The sequence below is a fragment of the Drosophila yakuba genome, chromosome X, assembly GCF_016746365.2.
Source record: "Drosophila yakuba strain Tai18E2 chromosome X, Prin_Dyak_Tai18E2_2.1, whole genome shotgun sequence".
NCBI classification, from domain to species: domain Eukaryota; kingdom Metazoa; phylum Arthropoda; class Insecta; order Diptera; family Drosophilidae; genus Drosophila; species Drosophila yakuba.
Genome location: NC_052526.2, coordinates 16,597,187 through 16,615,139, shown reverse-complemented (window position 1 = coordinate 16,615,139; position 17,953 = coordinate 16,597,187). Strand labels below are relative to the sequence as shown.

The following is a 17,953-nucleotide window of genomic DNA, read 5'->3' as shown; positions in this document are numbered from 1 at the left end:
ATGCACTCTCCTGCGGCGCTGGGGTTGCTGTTGTTGCACTGCCTGCTGCACGCGCGAAAATGCTAAATTGCCAGGAGCGGATTCAGCTGGTTGGGTTCAGCATTCCAGCGGTACTTTCAAGTTACTAGTTAGTACTACTTACATAGATTAACCATATTCCTATAAAACTTTGCCTACTTTTTTGGGCACTTGTGTACATTTTAATATAAATGTATGGCTTTGCATCTATATAAGTAATTGGTTAAGCTGCTTTAAGGTTGCAGTACAATAGTTTCTTTCTACATGCATCCAAATTTTAAAAGAAAAAAATACAAATTGCTTTGCACCGTTTTAATATGATCCGAACCTGTCCTCTCTGCTCTCTTCCTCGCTTCCCTTCTCCGATCCCACTCTTTGTAGGCTCAAAACGTGCGCCTAACAAAATGCCGGTTTAAGTTTTACGTTGTTTGGCGTATACGTAATGCAAAAGGAGAGAGAGAGAGCAGTGTGCAAGAGCGGGAAAAGAGCGCGCGCGTCGCTAGTTGCTTTTCGTCTGATTGGAACTCCAAACTCCAGTTCCAACTCCTACTACAAATACAACTACAACTCCACTGCATCATCTTGTTGTTGTTGTTGCCGCAGCTTTAGCTGTTTTTTGTTTTTGTTTCAGCTGGCAGTTCTTGTTCCTTTCTTTCTACACTCCATTCGCACACAAGCTCAGATCCACAGCAGTTGTCAATAGAATAGCAGCTAAAACTGCAGCTTTTAAAAGTTTTCATACTACTCAAATTCGCAATAAAACTATGTTGAAGAATATATTGTTTAAGCTATTTAAAAGATGAAATTAATTTTCAAAGTTTGTGTGTATAGTTAAATAAAAGACCATAAAAAAGAAATGGTTTTAATGACTATCCTATTCCTTAGCATAAACTAGCAACAAGCTCTGTGCAATTTGGGCACTACTTCACTTACCGCGTCTGTGGCGAGCAAACTGCATTTGCGGCGCTGCCGGCGTCGTCGACGTGGGGACGTCGCTGCGTCCATGGGATTCGGCCGCAGTTGGATTTTGGTGCTGCTCGCGCGAGGACGTCTTCTCTAATACTGCAAAGAGTGTCGTTTTGGAGTCGCGATCAGAAACAGCAACAACCACAACCTGGCCAGTAATTCTTACCAGTTTTAAGAAAGAGCGACGAAAAAAAAATGAAGTAGTGTGAAATATTATATTTTAATTTTGTGTGCGCGTGTGTGTGCGGTTCTCTTTAATTTCGTTACACTTCTCTTTTTTTTTGCGATTTTTGTTTATGTGCCAAACTAGTTTCGAGTTAATTGAATTTGCGGCGCCGTTGTCAACCGATCGTTGCTGAAAACGTAAGTGCAGCTTTTTAAGTAGCTAAGGACATTTGTTTGCCGCAGGACATTTGCGGTCACGTGGCAGCTGCCACTAGCGAACTGCAACCGCAAAACGAAAAAGCCGCCAAAAACATTAGCACTTTTGTGGAACAGTATTTCGCAAATTGGGATTATACAAGTGTGAAAAAAATATTTTTGCAGTGAACCAAAATTGAATTATTTTACCAAAAAATAGAGGCGTTTATTGCGGTTTTTATTGACCATAATAAGTTTACAATATTTATATACATTTTTGTTTTAAAAACCAACTTTATGGGGTAAAATGTTTTTTCAAAGCTTAAAGTTTTTTCAGCTTTCTCACATTCTCTCACATCTCTTTTTCAACACTTTCATAAAATATAAATCTCACATTCTGTACACATCTCTTCTTCGACACTTTCATAAAATATAAATAAATGTCAGAATTGTCTATGTTTGAGTGAGCAGTTTTCCCCTTTTCTGCCCACTCACTTTATTTATATTAAAAAAAACTTACCTCTTTTGTCTCCCAAGCAATTGGCTCCAAATGTTGTCGCGTCGCCTTTAGCTGCATCCTTTGTTTCGTCCTTTGCCATTAGGATCCCTGTTAATTAAGATGAATAACTTTTAGTTTTCATACGTCACAGAAATCCAACGTCGCCGGGATTTAGGTGTTGGTTTATTAAAAGCTTTAAAACTGGGAAAATTTTGTGGCTCGGATGTATTGAATTTTTTGGAAGAAGGAATTAATAAAGTGGTTACGAAGCTAAGAAATATTGTTTGCTTATTTGTTTTTAAACTTTGTTACTTTATACAGTTTCTGTAGCTTTTAGTTGTACTTTGCTATCTAGAAGTTTCCATCTCAAACCGTTAAGTTTTTCCAGCATTTTGGCACAGCTTAAAAGTTGCCAAGTGCCAGAAGTTCAAGCGCGCTGCTCACCTTTCAATTAGTCAGGAATTCAGAGCGAATCTAATTAGTTGGCCATGTAGGTGGCAAGTGGGGAAGGTGAAGGGTCCTCTAATTTCTTGGCTCCCTGATTGCTACTAAAAGCCGATCGATCATCAAAAGGCCCAACCGCCACGCACAAACATAGCAAAAAAAGTAAACAAACTGAAAAACCAAAAAAAAAAACAAGCTGCGAAACAAAAAAAAGGGCCGAATTCTAAACTGTCGAAATGTTTTGGCAGTTTCAGCGGGGTGCTGTTAAAAAAAAGGTGCTGGAATCTCTGAAGTGTCACCAATCAAATTGAGTGAAGAAAAAAGTGTCCGTTTGGTTCACACTTCCTATTTCACCTAACAGAAAAACTTTAAAAATGAATAGCAAGCATAGTTTTATACTTTCAACGTAAATGTATTGTGTTTTAAAATGTAAACGTTAAATAGACATGCATTACTGAATGTTGGATAAATAATTATAAAAAGCCAAAAGTTCTTTGAATACTTGTTCAACAAATTAGTTCTAGTTCATCTACCTTAAGTTACGAATGTGAAGCCCTTTTATGCAACCGAAAAATGCAAACAATTTGAGCAGCCCTCCGCTGATTTCGCTTATTAACTAAAATAAATCCGTCCAAACGGAAAGGTGCAGAAGGACAGGGCCGTTGGCCAAGTGCTACTGGCCAACTAGCTGACCATTTCCCTGTTTTGCCTCTTTTTTTTCGTTTTATTTTTTTGTTTTTTTGCTAGCTTGGCTGCTGCTTTATGTTTGCCTTTTATTTTGGCCACAAGTTCTAGTTAGTACGAGGCGGACGAAGGCGAGTTCATAGAGCCAAAGGAACCGGTCTTGGAAAGTCGTCTAAATGTTTCTCTTACCTCGGCGCACTGCGAGAAAAAACTAATTACAAAATAAGAGATTTCTTTAACGGCAGAATTTAATTTTTTCGGATGCATCAAACTAACTTGGTGCGCTTCGTTACTACGTGGACCGCAAGCCTACAATATTTCCTAATCACTATTACTTTACTATTGAAGTAATTCTTGAAATAACAGAGCTTGAGCTGTGTTAATGTTCTCTTCTTCCAAAACTTACCAGTATATAAAGTTCCCATGCGGTTTTTATCAGTGCACCTTTTTATCCCCGTCCAAGTCGAAGTCCGAGACTTTTCGATGTCGATGCTGAAGGCCCACTAAAAAGTCCGACTGTGTGAGTGTGCGAGTGTGTAGTGGCTCCTTCCACAGAGTATTCATTCCCAGAGGAATGTGTTAAAGTGTCTAAAGCTGTTTGCCTTCCCCCGCCATTCGAATGCCCCCCCGCCATCCATCCAAATCGCCAAATAGAAAATTCTGAGCTCGAGGAGCAGCATAAAATACAAAGCCGAACGCATCAGAATGGCAACGGCGATTTATAAGATAGTCCACGAAGCAGAGGAAAAATAATATCAAATATCAGGGCTTAATTGAATTTTTTTCTTCGCTTTTTTAGCCTTTTTTTTATTGGTCATGAGTCATGAGGCTTATAAGTTATATATGCACCATAAAGGTAGATTTTCATTACAGTTTATTGCACATAATATAGCCAATGCAAAATGTTGCGAAAATTGAAAATGCCTAATTTCTTATTTGCTATCTTAATATGCTCCTCAAAAATACAAGTTCGTTAAAATAGTTAAATCTTAATATTGGGTACCTTAGTTTTGAATAATGTAATTAACTCCTCAAGACTGAAATTAATCGCAACTAGTCGAAAAAATGTGCAGGTCCTAAAATCATTATGGGCAAAATTCAAGCAAATTGAATTTCAAGCTGCCTGCTTCTCAGTTGATTCTCCTTCGCTCTTGCCTTGTTTGATGATGACATAGTATTTGCCCAAGTTAATGGGAAAATGGGAAATGAGCTAGCTATGGAAAGTACAGTGAATGGCGAAAATGTAGTGCTGGATGGGCAAAAAGAGTAGTCGCGCTACATATTATTTTAATACACTTAAATTCACTTTATTACACTTTAAATACACTTATCTGCAGTATTTACCCACACTTGGTATTTGTAAACTACATGTCAAAAAAGTCGATCGGTTAAGTGTGACTTTTGAGAAGCGCAGAGGAGGGCACATCTTTTTAGTATTTAGTATTCACTTACACTTGGTATTTTTAAACTACACATCGAAAAAGTCGATCGCTTAAGTGTGACTTTTGAGAAGCGCAGAGAAGGGCACCTCAAATTTAGTATTTAGTATATACATAAAATACCAAAATTTTAAGGTTTCAAATGTGGCCTGATAAAAACAAAATTTTCTTGTTCTTAATGACATTCAACAATTTCTTTATTTAATTTTTGATTGGCTGTTGAAAATACAAAAACTACCGAATATAAAATTAATGCTCGCTAAATCCGACAACAAATGGTTAGACAGAAAAACCCTCCTACATTTTGGGCAATATATTTATGGCTGGCACTCTTTAGGTCCTAACCCTAGGCCTTAACTAGCCCCCCTCCCCCGCACGTCCCTGGATATTGGACGTGTTCTAATGGAGTTTTTAAATAAGTAATCACTTGCTGTTGTTGGCGGGCAAGGAGTTACGTCAAAGGCAAAAGGCGACCGGCTAACGGTTAAAGGCGAATGCAAACATAAGCCCAGACATTGCCACGCCCCCTTTAACCCTTTGACTGCCCCCACCTCCGCGCAATTTACAGGTTAACATGGTAACAAAGAGAAAAAGAAAACGAGCACAGGAAACTCGGACCCTAATTGATTGTTAACTCGTGTGTGGTTCGCAATTTTTGTTTTTTGCCTCTTGGTTCCCCTGGAAAATTGAGTCGCAGAAAATGCGGGGGAGTCCCCCGCAAGACCACCCAACCCCCGCACAATTATGGCTTAAAAAGTGTTGCTGGCATTTCGGGCCCAACAACGGCAACTGCAAAAAATAAAGGCCATAAGTAAACCAATTAGTCGCCCGGCAGTCGTAAGCTCAGTTTGCAGTGCAACTGTCGCCATCGCTGTCACTGCCAGGGGTACTCTAACCCCCGTGACCCCTCCAGTGTCCCCACCGCGCTCAGCCCCCCGCCGCCCGCAGCCCATGGCGAAGCTGGTCAATTGGCTAGCGATATTTTTGGGGAGTTTTTTTAAACATTTTACAAAACAAAAGTTGGTAGTAGTTTGTTGATATAGTATTTATACAAATAAATATTTAATCATTCTAGTCATTTTATTTATTTATATTTTTATAAATGTGTTTTATATTTTACGTTACATACTTTTCTTGATTTTCTTTTAAACTCTATTTACATATACATATTGAGTTTTCTAATCAACACTGCGTATGCGTGATACAACGCACAATTTATATAGTGCTTTACAAAGGGCATAGCTATAGCTAATTTAGCAAATCGATAGTTGGCAGCACTGAAACTCGAATATGCAGCACCAGCAGCTCGAACTGAAACTGCGGCTTTGGTATTGTGTAGTGTTATAAGCGCATTTGACTTTTTGCACAACGCAAAGTTGGTTGAAAACTGGTGGCAAATCGGAGTTTAGTTGGGGGGCTAACAAGGCCCCCTTATGAGCGGGGCAGGCTGAGGCTTTTCGTTCGTTCAACGGAGGAGCATTTAATTCTTGCATTTTTCTCAACTTAATCTGTATGAAGTCTATATTCTAAAATCTATTTAAGTCCAGATATTGAAATATTTAATTTACTTCTCAAGAAATAAACAAAATAACATACTTTTAGAACAAATTTCATTGGACTATCAAAATAGAGCTTGTTAACTTAAATTTAAAGGGAGTTTGTGCCGTTTTCAGTGTCTCACTGTTAAAAATGGGCCGTTGGCACTTCTTGCTAGACACACTGCCTGTCGGCTTTTAGTTGCAAGTATTGCTTATTACAACTGCAATGGCATCACCCACCGACCGCCCGCCCCCTGGCGCCCACTTTTCCTCCCACGCTTTTCCGGAGCGCTCAATGAAGCTTGAAACGCGCTTCTAAGTAATGGCAATCCGCTTTGGCTTTCAATTTGCTCCTCTCCACCACATCTCCCTCCCCACCACATCTCGCCCCCTCCCCTTTCTCCACCACATCTGCCATCTGCCATCTCTCTTTCTCCTATTTTGCATATCTTGTACATATGCCCTTTGGCTTTTTTCATACCAACAGCCAGATAAAGCCGAAGAACTAGCTGGCAGAATGGGGCTTACGCTAGAGATGGGCTAAAGTGGTGACATTTTGTTCTCAAGGCAACTGCTGTTATAAAAATATTGTATCTTCTTATCTTACCTATAAGCATATTAAGTATACTCTCTAGTATCTTTTGTGATACGATCATTTCTAACTGAAATCTGCACTATCACGTATCTATTGACATCACGCGTCCATCCCTAGCTTTTTTAAGTTCGAAGTTTGAGGGGGAGGCGCAACAAAAGCCTGTAAACGTTACTAATGTTGCACTGATGGGGAAGTGCAGTGGGAGTGGCGAGAAGCTGCACACGAAAAAAGACGCACATCAAAAGAATTTTAATTTAAAAAGTACTAACTATCCCTAAAACAAGTCATACAAACAGATATCAATTTGTTGTTACCAAAATATAACTGGTGCTAGCCTATATTTAATTAAAATAGAAATAAATTGAAGACTAAAATGTATTACTATACATTTTATAGTATACTAATATTATATATTTTATTAAATACTTTAATATATATATACACCTTAGTTTTGCTTAAGGCGACAATTTCTTTCGGTGCACATTTATAGTCCGCAGTGGAGTGAAGGTGGTGAAGTTGTACATATTATTGCATTTTGTAAGTAAAGTGATTTCGACATCGTTATTTTCTGCCGCTTTTTATTTCATCTTAAGCTGCTCTTCCGTCTCTTGGCCCGTTTGAAAAACTTTGCTCTCTAGGCTTTTTGCTTTTTATGGCGCTTTCCTTTGCCAACTAAAATTTCGACCTAGAACTTTTTTTTAAAACCCATGGAATGGGAATATGGGCTCTTCTGGGGGACGAAAAGGAATGAAATGGGGAAATTGCCATGTTGATAAGTTAAGAGCAAAAGGTAATGCTGCTGCAGGGGGTGGGGTGTGTTGTCCATGACTTAAGTGGCCTTTTAGTGTTTCGCGGTCCACTCCAATACTCCACCGGTTCCCCCAACTTGGCTTGATCGGCGGTTTTGGCCCAGAGCATAAATAATGGATGGGGGCACCCAAAGAGGTTGGGGGAAAATGCAAGAGTAAACGTAAGAAACTGTAATAATCAATTTTTCTGTTCTTTATAGGTATTGCAGAAACAATTAAATGACGGAGAATGATTTAACAAATATTTATGAAAAGGCTGTAAAAAATGAATTAATTAATTAATTTATATCAAATCAAATAATATATCGGAAAATATGGCTAGAAAACTAGTAAAATGTGAAAGTGTGATGATAAATCAATATAAATAAGCAACATATAATCTTTGCAATTGTGATGATAACTCTAAGAATTAAAAAAAAAGATTTTAAAGTAAAACATAAAAATATTCTTTTAACATAAAATGTCGCTAGTTGAACTGCATTTACGAATTACAACACACAAAAATACAAAATGCATGCTGGTATAGATATTAAAGTAACACAAAATTAAATAACTGAAATCAAAATGCCACAAATGTGTGCAACAAAAGCCACAATTAAATAGGAAAAAAGCTGTGCAACCGGAATACCGCAAAAATTAATGTGCCACAAAAAAATGTCTTCAACCAATTCAATGTAATGCCAATTAAGCCAAATTCGCATTTAAGGCTTATTTTTAAAGCTGCAAAAATTCTGTGTGCATAAAAAAAATGTTATAAAAATGCAAAGAAACCTAAAGAAACCGACGGGAAAGACACCAGTGGGCATTCAATGAGATCGACAGCAACATGAGTAAAACGACATCAGAAACTGGCAACTGTCAGTAAACTAGTAGCCTGCAAATGCACCCGCAGCGAAGATCGAAAAAAACATTAAAAAAAGGAAAAAAAACTAAATAAATATATGTATAGATAAAAGGAAAAACAACAGCACTCCCTAGAGTTTAAATTGCAGTTCGAATTGCAGTCGTTGCCGGCGGCCTAATTACGCAATTAAATTATATATTTCGAGTGGCATTTGGAGTGGGAAAAGTTCAAAGACCACAAAGGAACCTAATGCAAAACAACAGGAGACGACTGGCCCATCATTTCTGGTGAGTTTTATATCTAGCTTATGGCACTAACAATAAAATGGTTGGCTTTTAATTGAATTCTATTTATAAATTAGCATGTTAAATGCGAACTTAATCGGCTTTTCTGCCTAGATATCTATTTTAAATAACTAATTATGGAGGATTAAAAGGTAGTTGCATTTAAATAAACGCAAGCTAAACATTAAATATTTAAATCATTGAAAGACACAAAGAAATAAAGCTTAGGATTATATAAATGACTTATAATGACCAATTCAACTACAGAAAATCCTTATTAATTAATTGGTTCCACGTATTACCGTTTGGAATTTCCCAGAACTGTAATATTTCTCAAACTTGTAACGTGAATTATCCACTTTCCGGCCTTTTGAGGAACGCCAATCAATAGGAACCCTTTCCACAGAGGGAAGTGGGGGAAAAACAAGCTTAGTGATTATGTAGGCCACTTCTCGTGGGTTAATTGCAAAAAGTTCAAAGTTGACATTCCTGGCAGGGAAGGATTTGAAATTCCAGTGGGGCAGAGGACTAAGTGTGATGCACTGAGCCATGAGTTTCTTTTTTATGCCTTTTCCTTACGCAACTTTGCCTGAAACAAAAGTCGTTTGTTGCACTTCTTTTGTGGCGCCTCCTGCACGGGTTAGCTAACCTAACCGCCCCCTTAATCCTTCCGCCAAGTTGTGTGTGTGTGTGTGTAAGAGTGTGTGTGTGTGTGTGTGTGTGTGGGGGGCATGTTGGTAATAAAAGTTTCATTGACTCTTGCACTAGAGTTGACTTCAATGGCTTTTTATTGCCGCTCTCTTTTGAGGGGTCTTTGCCGGCTTCCAGTCCTGTTCTAAACAACTTTCCCCACCAGCCAACAACGAAAAGCTACAGTGAAGATTCCGCAACTTGAACGCAATCGAAAAGAAAACGGAAAAGTGTTGAGCCAAACTAACATTTTTACCCCATTTAATTTGTTACCTTCCATAGCATTCCTTCTACCTTTCTTGTGCAACACAGCAAATCTTTTGTAATGTAGCATGCAACAATGTTGCCATTTTTACGATCCCCACCATCTAATTCTAATTACCCCACCACTCCCCGCGGATGAAGTATCAACACAATAACCGTCATTAAAATGAAACGACAAATTGGCCCCGGCTTTTTCATTTCCACTTCATCAGCAATAAATGAGAAAATCAAGTGCGTACGTCTGTGCTGCATTTTTTTTATTGAGCGATTGCGGATTTAATGAAATTATCAGCATTATATAATGAGTGTCGGAGGACTCGTCGCTGTAATGACTTCATTTCGAATGCAAAACGCAGAGCACAGAGCACAGACGATAATGACGATGATAACGATGATAACGACCATTGGGTGGTTCAGTGTCTGTGTGTTAATTAAATGCAATTTGCCAGGCCAACTGGCATCTGATTTTTGCCGTTCGAAATTGAACTAGTGCAGTTGCGAGTATATCAAATTATATACACTCATATTAATGCCTGTATAAAACTCAAGAAATTGAAGCTATAGTACAAAATGCAATCACTATAAAAACCTGTACTTGAAACCGTATAAGCAGAAGCTTAAAAACACCAAAAAAAAAAAAGGACGGAAGCTAACTGGCTTGAATTCAAGTAATCCCTTGAGAGCCCTTGCAGCTGAGGAACCTAAAGTAAAACGCTAACTTTCAACTAACGGACAGAGGAAATTAAACTTTATAATGATGTCGTCGAGTGGTATAAATTTCCATTGAGCCACTCCCCAATGCCAAATACCCAATGCATTCAATATACCGGCAAAGGTGCGATTTCCTGCACCGCACTTTCCGACTGCCCGGCAACCTGGCAACCCTAATGCAGTGAAAATAAACAACAGAGTTGCCTCATCAGCCCGTTACGGGCATAAAGAAATCGCCACGAATCATGAATTTCTAATTGAAGCGGCGAAAAAAAAAACACAAAATAAAATAAAATAAAATAAAGCCAGAGACAACGGAAAGAAAAATGCGAAACGCCAAACGCATGTGGATACGCACACTGAGAGAAATTCTAAATAAAATAGCAACGTTTGCTAAATAAATATACAGATTAATGGTATAAAAAACTTACAAATTATTCCTTAGCATTTTTTATTTAGAAATTTATTAAGAAATTATATAAATTTGCGTAAATTTCTCTCAGTGCAAGGACCAGCGTGGGGAGGGCGGGGACGGACGCAGGAATGCGTGCAACGGGCGCAGCGAATGACATTTTGTTGCCGGGGCAACATCGAAAACGAGACGTCACTTTGGCTCACGGACCAAACTCCCAGACACGGATGCGACTTTGGACAGGAAAAGAGACAAGGACAGGGACAGGAACAGGAACAGAGACGCAGACAGAGACAGAGACATAGACTGAGACAGGGGCCACGGAGTAAGAGAGAGAGAGAGGGGCATAGGCGGCGAAGAAAGACAGAAACGCTTGGCACTTGACGTATGCCAAAAGCATTTAAGCTCCACGCATGCGCAGCCTTCGAAGGCATTTTTTATCCGCTACTCTTCGCCGCGGTCACTTTTTTAGGGTATTTCGCACAAGTACCGTTTAGCTTAAGCCTCCAATACACTGTAATCAAAGTGGGATGAAAGGCCTCTCTGTCTATGAACATGTAATGTAAAAAATTATCTTGTTTTATTTCAAATTCAAGGGCTTACTGTTTTATCAATGTTAACACACATCTTTTTCATTTTGTACCCTTTATAAAGTGGTCATATAACAAATTACAAATATATACATATAATATAACATATATTATAATATAACATAATTAAAAATATTTTTTACTGTTTTAAAAACAATATATGTATGAGTGAGAATATTTTCATAATTTCGCTATAAACATACTCTAAATAGATCAAATTATTACTGGATAGAGCATTTAGGAGTCGTCGATTTCCTTTTTATTTTGGCTTTCCTCGTGGGCTACAAACCGTTTTATTTATGCGCATTTTATACGCATCATTTTGTGCGAATGAAGAACGGGCTTAAAAAAGGAGAAGGAGTTTGAAAAGAAGTTTGCTGTTGCAGTTGTTCTTGTTGCTGTTGCTGTTGCTGTTCCTGCAAATGGCATTGCAATTTGGCCCACGTACAAACAAACAATTAAGTAACATACATATGCACCTTATGCAGTGGGTGCCGCACAAAAAAGTGATGCAAGCAGTGGGATTAATACTGCAATAGTATTGAATAGTATTTATACTTAATATTCAAAGTTAATTCGTATTTAAGACTGAATCAGTGGGATAATGGCACTTAATACTGCAATAGTATTGAATAGTATTTATACTTAATATTCAAAGTTAATTCGTATTTTAGACTATGTACTGTTCAAAGTTAATTTGTATTTTAGACTATGTTAAAGTTGCTTTCTTTTACTTGTGTAAAAAAGAGGATTTTAATGGGTTTGGCACCACTGTACTGTGCTGTAATCTGTGAATTCAACCCCATCGTGCGCCGTTGGACATTCGGACTGTTGTCTAAGCCGCGTCTGCATTTGAACTTGTGAACTTGCCTGTCTGTCATTCACAGTGTTTTATTGTTGCCAATATGGCAGTGGGCAAGGGGATGGGCTGGTTGGGGGGACTAGGCCTAGAATTGCCTGGCAACATATTCAGCCAACAGGCTTCAACTGATTCGCCATTCCGACTTGAATGACTGGACGAAAGTCTGCAACTCCGCTTAATCCACTTACACTTTGACATGGGGAATGATCCGTATATATTATCCCAGTGTTTCCATGCATAAACTGCCAAAGCAAGTTGGGCGTTACCTTGAATGCAGCTATAAATTGATTTGATTTTTACCAATAATATCAACAAATGGAAGTAGCAGCTATCGGATTTTCCAGCCATTTTGGCAGCGCTGTGTCGCATTTGCATTCAGCTTCATTTCAGAGAGTTGGGACGCGACTCCTTTTCTGCATACGTTCCATTTCGTCTCGACTCGTTGGGTCCTCGACAACTGACATCTGGCATATGCCGGCCTCCATCTATATATAGATGGTCCAGCTCCAGCTTCAAACTACAGCTTCAGTTTCAGCTCCATCTGTATCTCCAACTCCAACTCCAACTCCAAGTCCAGACTGTCCTGCATCCTTTGGCAGGTCCCGTCTATCTGGATATGCCTTCTGTTTGCTTGTTTGTGGCTGCTGTTTGCATGACTTCCATTTGGCAAACATTTTAATTTTAATGAATTTATGTAATCGCTTCGTTTTGCTCTGGTTTTTTGTTTCTTCTCCTTTCATTTGTTTAAATCATTTTTTTTTCTTTTTTTTTTTTTTTGCCCTGCCTTTGCTGTTCCGTTCCTTTGTTTGTTTGGCATCAAACACCCCTTTCCCACACTCGCAGACATCGGCGTGTTTGTCAACACTTTTCATACACTCTGGCAATTTGGTTTGTTGACTTTGCTGGTGGCGCTCGGGAAATGAGAATTGAAAAACTGGCAGACAGGACAGGAGCTTTGGCCATCATCGTTTGTACATTGTTGGGCTGGGCAAAAAACGTGCAACAAATATTGCCGCAGCCTTCTATGGGAAATTTAACCAGTGGTTAAAAATGTTAAGGAAATAAGGAAAATGCGATTCACTCATAAAGTAATATAATTGAAATTACAAATAAAAAATCTGGGTTTACCTTATTTACAGAAATGAAATATATTGTTAACTTGTTGTCTGCGAGTCAATCAATGACTACATATGTTACGCAGTGTTTTTGGAATTATTAAATTTATGTTGAGGGCATTCCCCATTCGTTGTGTTTAATGCGTGCAAAAATGCACTTAAATATCATTTTCTCACTCACGGAGGCAGCGACTCCCGCGGCACTTGGATCCTTTGACAGCCGAGATGAGGAACTTTTATGAAAATTGCTTTCCCCGCCGGCCGGCGAAGAAGTGCAGCGTAGGGATCTGCTGAATGGCGGCGACTCCCAGCTGCCTGACGTTGGTCCCATCAGACGAAATTGATTTCAATTTGTTGGCGGTACATAATTGTATTAATTACGGGCTCAAAACTAACCGCACAATCAAATGAGATGGCCAGGTAGCCAGGGTATGAGTTAAGGTTTTGGTTTGGGTTTCGGTTTGGGTTTGGGTCAGGTGCCTGGCGCTAGTTGGGCATGGGTATCCACTTAAACCGCAAATTGAAAAATTGAATTGAATTCTGCGGTTAAACGCAGTCAAAGGAAATGCAGCGAGAATAGAGCGTTGGCAGAGCAAACAATGCCTTATAAATCGATTAATTACGCGCAATTGAACAAATATTTAAAATAAAAAGAAAAAAACATTGCAAAAAGGCAGGAGTATGCAAACAAATATGTGGAAAGTTGGGCTCTAATGAAGCGCCCATTTCGCAAACAAAAACGCCCAAACCAAAAACCACAATCCATCTGAAAACTTTTACAACTGCACTGCAAAGAAGCACATATACAATTTAAATAATATTTCGATAATTCGAAATTTTCATAAGCATACAACATTTTCTGTTCCCAACTAAATAATAGAAAATATATCCTGCTAATTCCTAGCCTGATATAAATTTTGTTAAACAAAAAGGTGACTCAAATTTCTTTCAGTGCCTCGTGCTCGTTTACTTCTGCTCGCCAACTCTCAATGGACCAATGTGTCTAGACGTCGATCGAGTGCAAAACTAAAGTTGGCCCAAAGTTTGGTTTTAGTTTTTGCGTGCGCAGTGAAACTCGAGTATTGATCACGCTCCGGTTGAAAGGACACTCGACCCAATTGTCCTGGGTATTCGTATTTAACTATTCAGTGTAATGGTCCCACTGTGATGGCCCACTGTGTTCCCCATCGAGTGCCCACTGTGATCTGCATTTCAAGATGTGTCTGCTCCACGCAGATGTGCCACGCCCCTTGTTGTTGCAGCTCGAGAGGATAAGGGCAACAAAGTGCCTACAAAAAGGCTTCTCCCACTTGGCAATGCGAAATCCGCTGTTGGGTGGTCGTAAATTATTATGATTATTGGCAGAGGGGTTAATGTGCAAGTAGAACGGCGACAGGGGGTTAAGAGAGTGGGTTAAGAGCGGTGGCAGGCCAATCGGCAACTTGTTAGGCGGACAAAGAGTTCGAGTATCTGCACAGGAAAAAAAATAATAAACAAAAAGGTATATAAGTTTATTTGGAAATTAATATAAGCCCCACTAATTAACGAACACTTTTACAAACACAGCAAAAAATTACTTGCAATACGTGCATTTAATTTTTAAGCTAAAAAAACAGACATGTTATTAATTAAAGTAAATTAATAATAAGTATGTATTAAAATAATAAAAGGTATGTGGATTTTGCAATACAATTTTTTTTCCTTTTCAATAAAAACATACTAAATTTTCAACATTTTCGGTTTTAGAACTAGACTGCTAATCTTAACTAAAGAAAGATACATCCCGATTTGTATGAATGTTTTAGTTGCAAATGAACTGTTTATATTCTTCTCTCCTAGTTCGACCCACTTTTCTTCCAGTGTACACATACACTCGCACAGTATCCGTAAATAATGCCACAAAACGTGCAGCACGATCGTGAACTTGCAACTGCCAGCTTCGCAGATGCCAGGGGGGAGGTGGGAGGGGGGAGGAGCTGGGGATCGGGATCCCAAAGGGGGCATATGTATCTCTGGCAATTCGCGTAAAATTATAAATGAGCCTCTGGGTAGGCGTTTCCCGATATCGGGAAATGAAGCAGCAGCAGTTGCAACAGGCGTTGGAGGAGCATTCATTAGACGGCTGCCACTTGGTGGAGGGGAGATGGTGGGGATGGTGGGGATTGGAGGGGAATCGAGGATCGCCCTCATATAGAGACCACGCCCCCGGCCAACAAAGGTGTAGCCAAGGGAATGGCAAATATTAATTCGTGACGAGAAATGTTATTTTCTTTTCTTTTTTTTTTGCGATTTGAATTGCCAGCCGCCCGACTTCATTAGCGCCTGCACACCAAAAAATAACATAAAAAAAAATTCAGCGAAGAAACAAAGAAAAAAATTTAAAAAAAAAAACAAGTAAAACCGGAGAAGAAAACATTTTTAACACCTCAGCATAAAGCAGTGGACGTGATGGGGCTATTGGATTACACCAAAAAATGGCAACGCGAAAGCGGGATGCGGATTCAGACGGTTCACTGATAATGATCATCAATGCCATATTTAACGCCATTTAGGCAACAGGATGGGGATGCCCCCGAGGCTCCAAAGGGGGTGCTCCACCAAGGGGGTATGAATGTGATGGAGGGGGAGGGAGAGGGGGGGAAGGAGTTCGAGGGGGATTGCAGACTCTTCGAATGATTTTGCTCGGGGCTCGAGGCTGGCAGCTGTTGGCTGAACAATGAAATGTAATGGCAATACGTGCATTTATTTATAACGGTGTTGCGGGAGAAATGCAGGGATACAAAGATAGCTACACAGTGAAAAAATGTAATACCCAAGCATAGCAAAAAATGCAGACCCATTTAGACATTTTTCCAAGTTCTGTAAAGTATGCAGATCGAATAACATATTTTTGAGATTTTTAAGAAAATAACAAAGAAGTAAATTAACACAGGCTTACAGAATATTTGCACCTTTTTTCGCTGGCTATATAATGCTCCTTTTTTTTTGAGTGCAAAGGAAGCTTATGTTTTGAAGCGTGAAGCCAGAAGATTCGCTGCATCTTCCTCGCTATGTTCCCTTCCCTATCCACCCTCTCTTTCGCACGCTCACTTGCCATCTCCCTCACTTGTTAGCATTTGTGGGCGTCTCAGCTTGCAGTCTTCTCCGCCCCAATGATTCTTCCCAAAGAGGACGAAACTCTTTCCTTCAAATTTATTTCGTACTAAACGGAAAAACAAAAAAAAAATAAACAAAAAAAATAATCCACGGAAAACGGCAAAGAGGAAACGTGATGAACGCATTTTGTGTGGAGGCTGCTTTTTGGCTTGAACATTTTTGTTGGACCAACTTTTCCCTGCGCTGGGCCAAAGAGGAAATACTTTATGGGCATTGATAATTTGAGCCATAATGTGCAGCGAAATTGACTCGCTTTAGTGCCGGCTAATTTATGTGTGCCACAGGGCACAGAGCGCGCACAAAAAAAAAATGGGATGCGCAGGGGCGTTCGTTACTAGGCAAATAAATGGGGATTTTGTGTAAACTGTAATGTGGGAAAGTTCGGCTTTGCCGCTTTGCGGGATGGCATTGATTGATTTTATAGTAACTGCTGGGATACCCTAGTATTTTAATTGAATAAAATATAGCAGGTTTAATATATTTATATAAAATGTAACATTTTTTAGGCAATGCCATTTGATAATTCCTTTATTATTACCTGTGCTTCCCTACTTTCCCCGACTTTCAACTTTCGCCAAACAGAACCAATCTACGGCGCTCACTTTCTTGAGATGATGGCAGCTTCCGGGGAGCGAAGGAGACTCCGCAGGAGTAGTGGCCACGGAGGAGGAGAGGAAAGATTGCACGGGTGCCATTTTGTCATATGCCAAACAATTTGCCATTGTCATGCCCATCTAACGCGGCGTATGCGCAATTACTATAATTTACCCGCCGCCTTAAACGTTTTTAATGAACGTCTGCCAGAAGGAGGGTGAATGCACTGTAAAAAAAAATGAAAAGCTAGTATCAAATCGATTTTAATGAACTTTAAACAACGTACGCTGCTTTGCAGCTTGTTTAAAAATATAGTATAAATCCTTGATATTTAACAGAATATGTTATAAATATATATTTTTTTCTCTGTGTACGGTGTTGGCCGAAAGCTGTCCGAGATTGAAGTGCAGCGGAGTGAAGCCAAGTGGAGCAGCAGTAGCTGTGGCACATTAATTGTTAATGCCGCTGCGATGACTTCAGCTGCAACTGCAACTGCAACTGCAATTGCAACTGCAACTGCGGCTTCTGCTGCGTTTTTCACAGCGATTTTCCACGGCTTCTAATGGCTGCAAACGATGACGCGGCGCGAATTGAATGCCCAATGCTGAGTGCGGTAATTGTCGAGTCACTGCCTCCTCATCTGGGGATTCCTCCTTCTGCCACAGCAATCGCTTCCCAAGGGGATCTTTCTCACTTCCCCTGCAAGGGAAAGCATTACATAAATGGCTGAAGTACATATCATAATAATGCAGACAGTAAATATTGAAAAGTTTATCAAATCCTTCAAAAAAGTTTTCCTTTTAAGTTAAAATAGATAATATGATAGTTAAACAAATAAACAAAAAAGAAAAAAAACATGGAAATATAATTTTAAAAGATAAATCATACAAGAGGCACCAAAAATAATTTTGAAATGCATAATTAAGCGTATGAATAAAGGAAGTTCACGGGCATGCAAACAATTTCGCTGGCCAATCACCTAAGTGCATCACTTTCACCGTGGCAACAAGCCAGATCCGTATCCATATCCCTATCCCTATCCACATCCATATCCAGATCCAGATCAATATCCACATCCA

The 17,953-nt window shown here is 39.3% G+C and overlaps 1 protein-coding gene across 1 annotated transcript in view; it reads left to right on the top strand.

Moving 5' to 3' along the window:
- The first annotated feature begins 1,054 nt into the window (after positions 1 to 1,054).
- The window catches only part of LOC6525684 (rho guanine nucleotide exchange factor 10), a 105,325-nt gene continuing 88,426 nt past the window's right edge, over positions 1,055 to 17,953 (top strand). The window contains exons 1-2 of the mRNA XM_002101470.4: positions 1,055 to 1,347; positions 7,553 to 8,483. The gene's annotated coding sequence lies outside the window, so the exon portion shown is untranslated. The remainder of the gene's footprint in view (positions 1,348 to 7,552; positions 8,484 to 17,953) is intronic.